The following is a 14,142-nucleotide window of genomic DNA, read 5'->3' as shown; positions in this document are numbered from 1 at the left end:
ATTTCCTGTTGCTCTTCCTCCTCAAAATACAAACAAAATGAAGGAAGTAATGAACCTACTTGGATTATCTAAAACAAACAAAAAATGCTGCTTCCTCTTTGTATGCCAGGAGGCTCTTGGAATAAATGTTTTCAGGTATAGGAGCACCAATGTAGTGAACTAGATTATGCTGTGGACCTCGAAGGGTCCACTTGTCCCAGGCATTTGTGAAGGAGGGTTTAAGTGGATAAAGTGGATTAGGTTTTTTCAGCCTTCAGTTATTCTCAGCCCTTGTTATATATGGTGTTTTATGAAGATATCCAAATTATTTAATTAGGCTGTGATATGACCCATCATAATCCCTAATCCATGATACTACATAGAGAAGATTCTTACATGATTTTTTTCCCTGATTATTACATCAGTCTCTGCATTTTTGTCTGCCCTGAAGACATGGGACATTTAAAAATCTTTCTTTCACCTAAATTTCCCGTATGATCTTTTTAGCCAAAAAAAAATCTATAAATGCCTGCTGTTTCTTGTGTAATTTTCCTCACCATTAATGTTTGTCTGAAGTTGATTGAACAGTACCTTGCTCTTTATAAGTCTTTCTTCTCTGTTGTTGGTCTAAAATGTACAGCTAGCTACACTTAAGCCTTCTTAAGTAGAAAAGTATGGCATGTCTGACCCTAAAATTTGAAGTTGCTATGACTGAAAGAGAGCAACCACACGTGTTTGCGTGTGTCTGTGTGGTAATCATTAAATCTATTTCTGTGAGAAATTAAAAAGGAGAAATAGGCACTGACAAGATTTGAGAAACAGTGACCTTTTTTCCTTTCCTTTCTCTTCTATTAACTGAAGATTTTAATTAGTTAATAACTTAAGTAATTTGATTTAAAGTTTCAACCTAGAATCATTCTTTTCCCCCAAACAATTGTGAATATTTTTTTCTTGTTTGGTTGCTTTTGCTTTGGGAGGCTGTGTCCTACTGCTTTTGTTTCTCAAATCTTTGACCCCTTTGTTGTCACTAAACAAAGCCAAGCATTGTATAGATGGTTCCCAGACCCACAGGGTCCCCAAGGCATATTCAGTGGGTCCAATGTGAAAAGAGTCTTAGAATATTAAAGACTTGGAAGGTCCTTTAACTTTGTCCAGGTAGTGTTTACATTCTCTGAGCTGTGTGGATTCACCATGATGCATAGGATACTTGTCTTCAGCAGGAGTGTATGAGTGACTTCTCTCCTCAACTAATAGCATCTTTAAAATCACAGTCATTTGGACTGGGCACGTGTGGGCAGGAGGCGAGGCCACCCGGGCCTCCCTTCCTCCCCTCTGGCCCCCTGGGGTGGTGGGGGGGTGGGTGAAATGTTAAAAAAAAAAAATAACAGTCATTTATTCCCAGAGAGGTACTCAGGCCTTATGAGTGAGTGGTGTTCCTAGATGTCATGGTTTAATCAATTAATTTGAATATTGAATATTAATTTGAATAATTGAATATTGACTCAGTACAGAGTATGAGTGTGCATTCTATTTTCAAAAAAACTGTTAGGCTCTTCTCACATGCTAAGAAAAGAAGTTTCTTCTCTGTCTCTGCCTTTTGTCTAAGGTGTATATTTTCATGATAAAATCCTGGGAGATTTACTACTAATTTTGGTAATTACATGAAACTTACCCTTGTATTTCCTGAGCATTTTTAGTTGTGTTTCCTTTTTTCCTGAGCATTACTAGTTACTTATTACTTAAAAACCTACAGCTCAGTTAACCTTAATTTTCTGGCTTTTATGTACAGAAAACATCTTCCTTTTCTTATTTAATGATGTGATGGAAGAAAAAGGCTCTTGTGGTCACATTGCTGCCCCCAAGAGTCTCCTGGGATTCCATTCATTAATTTGTGGTCATTTACCTCTTTTGGGTTTTGATTCTGTCCATTAAATGTATTATCCTCACTACTTTTGTAAGATCCTAATAGCTGTAGCGAGATTATGCTCACTGTTCAAGTAAACAGATATGTTTCTTTTTTTTAAATTTTTTTTTTTCAACGTTTTTTATTTATTTTTGGGACAGAGAGAGACAGACAGAGCATGAACGGGGGACGGGCAGAGAGAGAGGGAGACACAGAATCTGAAACAGGCTCCAGGCTCCGAGCCATCAGCCCAGAGCCTGACGCGGGGCTCGAACTCACAGACCGCGAGATCGTGACCTGGCTGAAGTCGGACGCTTAACCGACTGCGCCACCCAGGCGCCCAGATATGTTTCTTTTGATGAGAATTTGGGGAGCCCAGTCAGGTGGTGGTGATTGAGATTTGGGGGCTTGAAAGTGTGATGATGACAGTTGTAAACATTTCACTGGAATTCTGCCATACAGTCAATAGTTGACAAAGAGATTATGTTTCTATGAATTGATAGTCTTTTATGTATTCCTTATAGGATCATAAGGAGGGATCTCCCTGTGGCTCTTATGTATGCACATATAGTTTTTTTTTCAATACTCTGACTGTCTTATTGTTTGTTTTTAGGAGTCTGAACCACCATAAAGATGGTAAATACCCTAATGTAGCCCAAAGTGGATTTTCCACAACTTTTTAATATAGATTCATAATGAAGAAAAATATCATACCAGAAAACAGTTTTTTAAAATAGCATGTCCAGGGGCACCTGGGTGGCTCAGTCTGTTAAGTGCCCAACTTCAGCTCAGGTCATGATCTCACAGTTTGTGAGTTCAAGCCCTGCTTCAGGTTCTGTACTGACAGCTCAGAGCCTGGAGCCTGCTTCAGATTCTGTGTCTCCCTCTCTTTCTGTCCCTTCTCCACTCTCACTCTGTCTGTCTCTCTCTCTTTCAAAAATAAATAAACATTAGAAGAAAAATATTGTAAAAAATAATAAAATAACATGTCCACTTTTGAAGTACTTAGCATTTTAATAGTTACACAGTTTGGGTCCAGTTTTTCAGGGGATAAACTATCAGTCTAACCACACACACACACACACACACACACACACACACACACAGAAGTGATTTCTGGTTTTGATCTTGGATTTTGTTCTTCTCTGGAAAGTAGCTTTCTCAGGCAAATAGGATAATGCTGACTATTTCCACTAAAAGAGGTAAATTTCTTTTGATGTGAAATCACATGACTTTGGAATTTACAGCAAGTATATTTCTAGGCTAATTTATGTAAAGGTGATAACTAGACTTCTTTAACTAGAAATATAAATGTATCTTAAGGATACATTTATGCTGCTGAATGTTTTAACAGCTGTGAGTAGAGCTGAGATCAAAATACATTGCAATTAATCATTTGTAAATTTGTAAATCATTGCTATCCAGTATTAGGCCATCACGTATGTTATTTGATTTAAATTTGTTTAAATTTTAAGGGATACAAAAATCTACTCAATCAACTCTGACTTTGCCCTAAAATTCTTGCACTCAAGGTCAGTTTTGCCATTCAAATGTCATTTGGAAGGGGTTATAGATTAACCATGCTTAGCCATTAATTACTACTTAATAGTAGCTAAGTATCCCAACGAGCTAGCCAGTCAGCTTGGGAAAGAAGCAAACAGCAAGAGGAAGAAAGCACAGGTTTTCCTGGTGCAAGAAGACCAAGAACAGAGAACAAGACGCTGGGCTACCAGCTGAGGACACAGGACATAGGACGTGAAGTTTTGTCATTGGAGGAACAGCAATCAGCATTATAAGAAGGAGGAAACACTACTGTTGAGGTGGGGTGCTCGGGGAAGCCTTCACAGAGGAGGCGGAATTCGAGCCTGCCATTGAAGGATTTAGAGAAGATCGTGTTTATTTACTTGTTTCGCTGCTTCTCCTCTCCCTTGTTCTACCATTATATTAGCTAAGTCTAGATCTGCTGGCTGTCAGATCCTATTCTCACCCTCCGTGGCAGGGTGCTGATTTCTGCAGGCTGCTTCTCCCAGGACCTGGTCTCCTGGCTTCTGCGTGGGTTCAGCCCATCCAGTAGTTCTCAACCAGCAGACATAGGAGGAATGCTTTCAGGACTCCTGCTGCTCAGGCTGCACTCAGACCTGTTACTTACGGCTCCCTAGGGTGAACCCAGGCATTCACACTTCTTCAAGTTCCCTGGTTGGTTTTGGTTGATTTCATCGTGTGACCAAGATTGCTAACCACCAAGCTGGTGAGAGGCACAAGTGGAGGACTAGAGGGAGGGAGGGAGGAAGGGAAAAAATCCAGGGCATTTCCTTCTTTTTAGCTCCTGCAGTGTCTTCTGTGAGTTTTGGCAACTGTTCTCTTCAGTCCTTTCAGGTGGATCTTTCCCAGCTTTGGGGACTTTCCTCAGAGGCAGATCAGTGCTCAGCTACTGTGGCTCTCCGCACAGCCCTCTTCAGTCTCTACCCTGCCCCCCAGACTCTCAGTCTTTCTCCTCAGCTCTGAAGACCCCTGTGCCCTGTCAGGCAGCATCTCTCAGAGCTGCTGTACCTCCCTGTGGCCCACCACCATGGGTGGCCCTGACCCCTGCTAACATGCCCATTCCCGTCAGCCTTCCACCATGGGCCTGCCAGAGGCTGCCTGAGTTCCCTCACCAGACTGGGCTTCTCAACACTTCCTTGCAGTTCTTGGTGAAAATGCAAAAAAGAGTGTGGACCTTAAGCAACTTTTTCCTCTTCTCATTTTTTTCAATGTTCATATGTTTTTGGGAGAGAGAGAGAGAGAGACCGACCGACCAACGCCACGAGGGAGGGGCAGAGAGAGGGAGACTGAGAATTCGAAGCAGGTTCCCGAATGTCAGTGCAGTGTCTGACGTGGGGCGCAAACGCAGCCACCCAGGTGCCCCTGTCTTCTCATTTTTTAAAGGAGACTTAATTTTCACAGTAAATTTGTAGTTAAGTAATACATTCTCTACAGGAGCAAGTATTTCTCTTATTTAAAGATCAAAACCCTGCATATTTGTTCAGTTTAGCGGAACGGCTATTTAGGCTTAGAGAACTGCTGGTTCATGGGATGTAGGGCCTACCACTGAAAGGACTGGGAGATTCGAGGCCAGGTGGGTGCTGGGATTAGGAATGCAAACTTTATCCTGGAGGCAGTAGGGAATCACTGCAAGGTTCAGAGCAGGGGAGCGTCATAGATTTTTATTTACTTGCAAAGCAGTAGGTAGCTTTGAAGCAGGGAACCCACTGAGAGGGTTCTTAAAATAGTCCAAGGGAGAGCTGAACAGGGAGAAATGATACAGACCTGAACTACAGCAGCACCAACAGAAATTGAGGGAAGGGATGGATTTGGGAGGTAAAATTAACAGAATGGTTTGTATGTGGGAAATAAAGTAGAGTTCCCCATGTTTCCAGTTTGGGTATCCAGTGTCCAGTTTAGTGGTTCCTCTAAATCCAACAGGAAATTCAGGAAGGAGATGCAGATTCGGGGCAATGCAATCTGAATCATAATTGGGCTTGAAATTGGAACATCTATTTGGGAATGTCTAACAGAGAGTTGATTATTCCAAGCCTGAAGCTTAAGCTGTATCTCCAAGCTTAGGATTGGGGATATCGATTTGGGACAGTTGAAACTGTGAACACAGATAAGATCAGCAAGGAAATTTTGTGGTCAAAGAAGAGAATTGGGCTGAGGAAAGTCAATTACGGTGGTCTCCAAGATTTATTCTTATTGAAATGTTGGTCTATGCTCTATAGCTTAAAGTGTGTATTCTCATGCTTAAGAATATTTTGTGCTGGGGGAGTGTGCGGTATGGTATTCACTGTAACCTTTTTCCATCTTGCTTTAGGAGGAAATGACCTTCTGAGCTCTTCTCCAATCCCATCTCTTGAGCCAGGCACCCTCTATGAGTGTTTATAAGTGGACTTAAAACATAAACAAGGAAGAGAGAAAAATAAAGGGAGAGGAATGTAAGGAGCAGAAATAGAAAGAAAGAAAAGTAGAGAAAGGAAATGCTGTTCTCTCGAGGGGAGGGGATGGTTTCTTCTTGTCCTTATTCATGAAAGGCACTGCCACATAGTGGTTCCAGACACAGGCTTAGAGTCCCATTGCCTGGTTTCAGAGCCCGGCTTTGCCTTTTGGAACTGTGTGGCTGTGGACAAGTTATGTAAGTTTTTGCATCTCTGTTTTGTCATCTGTAAATAGGGATACTTTTAGTACCTACATCTTAATTGTTGTTTTTATTTCTTTTAATGAAGACTAATGAGATAAAGTAGGGCAAGTGCTTAGCACAGTGGCTGGCATATATTAGGAGTTCAGTTGATTTTTTAAAATTATTACTTGGTCAATCCTCGGCTATATCATGTTGCTTATACAAGAGCCATTGACTATGACAAAAACGCAGGGGCTTAGCACAGTATCACAAGTGTACAGGTCATTAAGCCTGCAAAGCCCAAATGTTTGTGGTTTTCAAAATTTTCAAAACTAACACTCTTTTCAAAAACATTTTGATCAAACTGAGTTTTTCTCCGCCTCCCCCTCCCCATTTTATGACTATAGACTGTTTATATACTCTCTGGTGCCATTTTTTAGGGTTTGGTAAGTATAAGCTACCATTTCTGTAATAGCTGACATACAGAGTGATTATAATTGTAACTGTCATTATTTATATGTGATAGATTTCTATTTTTTCTATTTCTCTCCCACTTTACCTTCAAAGACATTGATATCCATTTTTATAGGAAAAGCCTTTTAGAGCTGTTACAAGCAAGTATAGATTCTCATTATTAAAAAGCTGTGAGCTATAGAATCTCAAAAGTAGAACTTACGATCAAGAGTTGAAAGGGAGTAATTTGCTTTTTATAGTCCCTTGAAAAGAGCAACTCTGCAAAGAAATGCATTACCATGTTATAGCTACCAGGCTGACTTGTTAATAACAGCATTACTGATAATTGAGCCATTCATAGTTCAGAACAAAGGCCATTATGGTAAGGTAGTGTAAGTGAATCCAGGACTTTTATTTATTGGTGTCATATTTGGTTTATTTTCTCTTCTACCTCTGGTGGCTGGGTTGACCCAGGTGCTCACTAAGTTAAAGAGAACAGAACTCACTCTGTATGAGCTGTAACTTGTGGTTGTGGACAGCCTCCTGCCCCTGCAATCTCACAGGCTGAGGTGATGTCTGTCAGGGTGTGCACCAGCAAGAGTAAACACCGCTCCTGCAAATTCATTACCTAGACCACACTGTGGGACCAGTTCTGCAGCCCCTGGGGTGCTCAAGTGAGACATTTTCTGTGGAATGAAAATTGCATTTTAAGGTATAGCCTTATCTGGAAAAACTTAAACACATGCAGAAAGACATGTACATGGACACTTACTTGCTTATGCAGCTTTCTAACAGTGGAAAAGAGAGTCTAAATATCTATCAACTGGAGAATAAATATGTTCAATATGGTATAGTCATAAGATAGAAGCCTATGCAAAAGGTAAAAGGAATGGACTAGATCAATATGCCAACATGGAAAGCTCTCAAAAATATGTTGAATGGGGGGTTGTGCCTGGGTGGCTCAGTTGGTTAAGCGTCCAACTTCGGCTCAGTTCAAGGTTTCACAGTTTGTGAACCCCCACATAGGGCTCTATGCTGACAGCTCAGAGCCTGGAGCCTGCTTCAGATTCTGTGTCTCCCTCTCTCTCAGCCCCTCCCCCGCTCTCTCTTTTTCTCTCTGTCTCTAAAAAATAAATAAACATTAAATAAAATCTTTAAGAAATATATTGAATGGGGAAAAAGCAAGTTTCAGAATGATACATAGTTTGGTACATTTATGCATATCTTCACAATGCATTTTATTTATTTATTTTTTAATTTTTTTTTTATGTCTATTTATTTCTGAGACAGAGCATGAGTGGGGGAGGGGCAGAGAGAGAGGGAGACACAGAATCCAAAGCAGGCTCCAGGCTCTGAGCTGTCAGCACAGAGCCCAACGCGGGGCTCGAACTCACAGACCGTGAGATCATGACCTGAGCCGAAGTTGGACGCGTAACAGACTGAGCCACCCAGGAGCCCCTTCACAATGCATTTTAAAAGCTACACATATTTTAAGGTCGCCTTGGTGGCTCAGTCGGTTAAGCATCTGACTTCATGAAGCTCAGGTCAGGATCTCACCATTCATGAGTTCAACCCAGATTCGGGCTCTATGCTAACAGCTCAGAGCCTGCAGCCTGCTTCAGATTCTGTGTGTGTGTGTGTGTGTGTCTCTGCCCCTCCTCCACTGGCACGCTGTCTCTCTCTCTCTCTTTCAAAAATGAATAAACATTAAAAATATTAAAAAAAAAATAAAAGCTACACATATTTTTATGGGTATATCTATATCAAAAGACATTTAAATTTGGAGAGGAAAAATATATTTCAAATTCCTATTAGCCCTGGACAGGATGTAGAAAGGAGGTGACTGGGATGGGGAACAAAGAGGACAAGAGGAACCTCCACTTTATCCATAATATTTAATTTTTAAAGAAAATATGGAAAAATACTCATAATTTTCCATTCTTGGTGCTAGATATATACCTTGCAGGTTTTTTCTGGATTTTCTGTTGGAAAACAGCTGAAAGCTTGTCTACTTATAGTGAATCATTATAATTATACTTATATAGAACTGTGTGTTAGTGTAACTGTATATATTTTATAGACACGTATTATATACCAATATGTCAAACATTGAGAATTTGTGCCCCTGATATGTACATTGCCCATGTGTTTACTCCTAAGTAGCATATATATAAATGACTAAAAGTGTATTTTATATAAGTATCATGGCCTCAGGTCTTTCAAATGAGATCAGATGCAAATTTATACTATCTTATTGGGAATTAATATCAAACTGCCCAACAACCATGTTTTGGGTAGCAAGTACATTTCTTTATATACAAAAAGAAATTAAGGTACCAAAAAGACAAGTGAAATCCCAAAGACCATACAGTTTATTACAGGCAGTAAGCCCAAGTATGAGTGTTTGTACCAGCAGTTTAATTATTTTGAGTCATACAGTGCCCATTTACTGCCTTTTTTTGTGTGCAGTCAAAAATCTAAGTAATCTGACTAATTATATTTCTACTTCTCCATGGAAATATTTACCAGACTGCAATTATATAATTGTGTAGGATACTTTCAAGAGTGGATAAGAAAAGAAATTTTCTTAGAAGTTTACTACGAAGCATACCTCTCCAAAGCCTTTCCAACTGGAAGGAAGAATACTGCTCCGTTCTTATTGCTGAAGTAGTAAGCGTCTTTTCTTCACCTTTTCTCTGCTGAAAATAGCATCTCTGAATAGTAATCTATAAGCAGACAAAAAGTAATTTGTTAACTTTTCCTGAAAAAGATAATCCACAGATTGAAGCTCAGACATTTTCAAAAAGAGTAAATGTTATTACATTTGTCTAGGTACTGTATCTTTGAACCATGCCACAGTGTTTTGAAGTTGACCACTGGGTACCGTGAGGAATCCTCATGGATGAAGTGTTGGCCATAGTCCTTGGCTGTGACTGTGGAATGTTGGCCAGACATTTCATTCCATTTAGAAGAATGAGAAAGAGAAGGGAGCAAATTGGTCTAGCCTTGACTTCAGTCACCTTTTCAAGCCCTGGTAGAATTGTGGGGCAGTCTGGTAGCTATCCTGTTTCCTTTTGTTCTTCTTTTTGCCAGTCTACCTATAGGGAGTGTGTGTGTGTGTGCATGACCTAGGTTCAGATCTCACACTTACTGTATGTCTGACCTTGGTTAAGCAGCAATTTAGCTTTGTTAAGCCTTTTAGGTTCCTCATTTATAAAATGGGGTTAATAATTGTACTTAGCTTCATAGCATTGTGATTAAGATTAAATGACATAATGGATAGCAATGCTAAGTGCTCAACTATAAACAGTAGGTCGTATTGTTACTGTTATTATTAATTGACTCCTTCAACAAGTATTTATTAAGCACATACTAGATGACAGAGACTTTCCTAGACCCTGGAGCTATATCAAGCGTGTAGTAAGATAAACACAGGCTCCTCATGGAAGGAACTAACATACGGTTGGGGTAGACAATAAGCAGTTAACAGATTATTTTATTTCTGAGGATAATGAGTAATATATGGCAAAAATAACACAGGATGAGGGTTCACAGAGTGACTGAGTAGAGGAGACTGTTTTAGCTTGGGTGGGCTAGAAGAAGTGACTTTCTCTGAAGAAGTGACATTTGAGTAGAGTCCTGAATAGAAGCCACCCAGTGAAGATTTGGGGCACCGAGGAAACCACAAGTGTGAATGGCCTAATGTGAGAGTGAGGACTAACGGGAAGTCAGCAAGGTGGACAGGGATCCTGCAAGGCCTTGAGGACCACATTAAAGGATAGCATGTGACACATCTAAGAGAAGTGGGAGCCATTGGCGAGTTTGAGCAAGTGGTGATATGAACAGATTTCTGCTTTTGTGTTTTTTAAAAATATCTATATGAGTGGTAAATTTATCATCATTATTTACCTTGTTCTACTTTAGAAGGGTCCCAATTTACTTCAGTCTCTGAGTTACAGAGAAATTATAAGTTGTTTTCTTCTTGAGTCATAAACTGGTAATCCATGCACTACCTTTGTTGATTTAATGCCCTCCACCAATCCAGATGAAGGTTTTGAGTTTTTGTGGGGTTTTCTTTTTCTTCTCTTTTTTTTCTTTCTTTCTTTCTTTTTTTTTAGCAACTTCACAATTCAGAATAGCCATGCAATCTAGAGGATAAACAAAAAATAAACATTAAACATTTAAAAATCTCCAACTTTAACAAAAATATAATTATAGGATGATACTACAAAAATAATAATAGTTGGTATGCTACCATTTGAGTGCTTATTATAGAAAAGTGCTTACGAAGGCATGTGCTAAATACTCTATGCCACACCCTCATTTAACTCTTTTAGTGGCCTTGTGAGTTAAGCATTGGTAGGTCTATTTCAAAGAGGAAAGGTTCAGAGTAGTTAAAAAGTTGCCCGTGGTGACACAGTTAGTTAACAGCAGAGGTAAGATTCAAACCCAAGCCATTCAGATCCCAAAGCTCATGATCTCAGCTACTTTATAGATTCATGGGCACAGACTTAGAGTGGCAAGTATTGCCCCTTTATGCAACCCAGTCTTACCTCTCAGTCTTCTTCTTTTCTGTTGTGGATGACCAGTGTCAGTACAATTTTTTCACCTGTTTCAAGTACCTTCCTTTATCTTCCTGGTAAGACCTCCATTCCTCTAAAATGCCCCATTCTCTCAAATTATTCCTTTTGCCCCCGATGAAATTCACATTTCTCCAGATTAGCTGCCTTTCAGTAGTGTGAGGATCAGAGTAATATAAAACTCACACTGAATATAAGTGGAAAAAACTAATGTTTCTCATGATGGCTGTGTATCATATAGAGTTAATTCACAAATATTATGTTCACTCAATGTTTTTTTAAAAGAAGGCTTTATTAAAGACCAGATCCTGTTCTAGGATACAATGTTGAACAAGATAGACACAGCACCTCTATCATGGGGGCTCACATAGTGTGGAAGACCATAAAACAAACAAAAGTGTTGGGTGCTACGGAAATGTTAACTTAGGCACCTAAGACATTGGGAATGGGAAAAGAATAAAGCAAGTAAAACTGAAAGTTCTTTTGGGCAGGATTTACTGTAGCTGGAGCAAGGGAGAAGTTATTTTGTGAGCTAGATACCACATAGGTGGTGGTGCTACCCACCAAGGAAGGGAACCCAGGGAGGCGGGGAGAGGATACTGGAGTATGGACCTTGTGTGAAGCCTCTGAGACAGTGGAGATGCCCACTGTTGTATTTGTAAGTCTAGATCTTGGAAGAGAGGAGGAGGTTGGAGAGAGGTCTTTTGGGGAACACTGACTGGCATGTAAGTAGGACAACTAGCTCCATCCCATGATTTCAGTTTTCTGTAACCATCTTCCTTCTCTACCTCCCTTCAGCTAGTAGATCCATTTTGGGAAACCATTTACCCCAAATAAGGAACGTGTTACTATCAGTGTTACTTCTGGAAGCAGTGCCTATCATAGAGCAGGACTATTGAAAAGAGGCAAACGCAGTGCTTCTAAGATGGGGATGAAAATTATATCCTAAAGTCAGAACCTGAAGTCTTGATGATTATTTCTCTAATGTTCTCTTGATGTTATTCACTCATAACTCAAGGCCTTCATCCTAGAGTGAGCCACTATTCACCCTTAGGAATGGTGGCCCCTGCATTTCCATGGGACTGGAGAAACATAGTACTGGAGGGAATATGATGCCCCAAATAGCCTAATGGCTTAGGTGTGATTTTTTGTGCTTAGGGCTTACTTGATAAGTGCAATTTAAACTAAGAAAGCAAATCAAGACCAGCAAACAAATCAATTACTATTTTTTAATACACATGCCTGAAGGTAAAATTATTTTTTATTGCCTTAACTGAGGAATGCCACTGATAACTGGAATATACTTTATTCCACAGATTCTTGTATCTTTTAGAGGGAACCATTTTATTCTCAGTTTCCTAATTAGACTACATTAGAAAATCATTATTTCCATTTCTGATTTCTAGATCACCAATAAAAATAAATGGAAATAATATTGTAGGCTTTACAATTTATACAGTTTTCATAAATATTTTTATTGTTATAGCCACTTGACAAAACAGTTAAGTTTTGTTATATTCATTTTACAGTGGCTTGATGAGAGCCGGATAACCTCCATTGGTGGAAAAGACATGTTGACTCCCTGGGGGCCTGGGGTGGAGCACCTGAGAACCTGCAGCCAGGGTTCATGGAGCCCCAGGGTAGGTTCCTAATTGTGTCAGAGAACATGGGTATTAAGAACAGAGAAGCCCAGGGGCGCCTGGGTGGCTCAGTCGGTTGAGCGTCCAACTTCGGCTCAGGTCATGATCTCACGGTCCGTGAGTTCGAGCCCTGCGTCGGGCTCCGTGCTGACAGCTCGGAGCCCGGAGTCTGTTTCAGATTCTGTGTCTCCTTCTCTCTCTGACCCTCCCCTGCTCATGCTCTGTCTCTTTCTGTCTCAAAAATAAATAAACCTTAAAAAAAAATTAAAAAAAAAAAAAAAGAACAGAGAAGCCTGTTGCTATGCACTGAATTGTGTCCACCCTGAAATCCATATGTTGAAGCCCTAACCCCGAGTGTGATGGTATTTGGAGATGGGGCCTTTGGGAGGTGACTAAGGTTATATGAAATCATGAGGGTGGGGCCTTCATGATGGGATTAGTACCCTTATAAGAAGAGACACTAGAGAGCTTGCTCTGGCTCTTTCTCTCCACCATGGCAGGACACAGTGAGAAGGTGGCCATCTGCAAGTCAGGAAGAGGGTTTTCAGCAGAATCCAACAGTGCTGGCACCCTGTTCTCAGATTTCCATGTTCCAGAACTGTTAGAAAATAGATTTCTCTTGTTTAAGCCACCCATTCTGTAGTATTTTGTTATGATAGCCTGAGGTGACTAAGACCTATGTCCTAACAGAGCAAGGAGAGCCTGAGAAGGATAGAGAGGGCTGGGATTCCCAAAGATTCTTAAGAGTCAGAGGATACCGGAGTAGGAGTGATGTGTGGCTTAACATTGGGATGACTGTGAGAGTGAGTCAAGCAGTGGTAAACTTCTTTTTCTGCATGTGTACTCCATTCCTGGTGGCATTTACATTGGTTGGATGGGCAGATCCACCATGCATGACTAAGAAGGAACAGATTTGCTATGATTGCCCAAGGTCTGCCCTTCTGAATGGTAGGGTGGGGACTCAGCCCAGGTCTCTGGCTGGTAGATCCCATACTCTTTTCAGTGAATCAGATAATAATGTTGGCATCCATCAAAGTAGATGAAGACTAGTTTCATTATTACTTGATTACTCTTAACCAAGTTACTCTTAATTATGAATACTCTTTCGTTACTACTAAGTTATTACTATTAAGTTATTCTTAGTTCTAGCAACAAGATTTTGTTAGAAATCTAGTATGTTTCAAATGCAAGTAGAATATCACAGCAAATTTTTGTGAAACAAGATTTTTAAGGTAGAATGGTCATTGGTGTGTGTGTGTGTGTGTGTGTGTGTGTGTGTGTAAAAGAGTACCCTTTCAATTTCTCTGTTTGCCTCCAATCCTCATGGTCAGGGTGGAGGAGGTCTGCTGACTATGGGAAGGGTGTAGGATTTGACAGCAGAAGTCCTCAAGTTGAGTCTTCGTTCTGCGATTTGTTTAGTTTTGTGACTCTGGC

The 14,142-nt window shown here is 40.2% G+C and overlaps 1 protein-coding gene and 1 long non-coding RNA gene across 4 annotated transcripts in view; one reads left to right on the top strand and one right to left on the bottom strand.

Annotated features, from left to right (window-relative positions):
* Positions 1–14,142, top strand: part of MFSD6 (major facilitator superfamily domain containing 6) — a 79,804-nt gene that overhangs the window by 28,546 nt on the left and 37,116 nt on the right. The gene's annotated exons all lie outside the window — the stretch shown is intronic.
* On the bottom strand, positions 7,001–11,244 carry LOC125911461 (uncharacterized). The gene is made up of 3 exons (XR_007454327.1): positions 10,398–11,244; positions 9,100–9,214; positions 7,001–7,174 (listed from the first exon to the last, which is right to left on the bottom strand). It is a non-coding gene; the product is annotated as an uncharacterized LOC125911461 (long non-coding RNA).

The sequence above is a fragment of the Panthera uncia genome (genome assembly GCF_023721935.1).
Source record: "Panthera uncia isolate 11264 chromosome C1 unlocalized genomic scaffold, Puncia_PCG_1.0 HiC_scaffold_3, whole genome shotgun sequence".
Classification (NCBI taxonomy): domain Eukaryota; kingdom Metazoa; phylum Chordata; class Mammalia; order Carnivora; family Felidae; genus Panthera; species Panthera uncia.
This window is presented reverse-complemented; position numbering and strand designations above follow the sequence as displayed.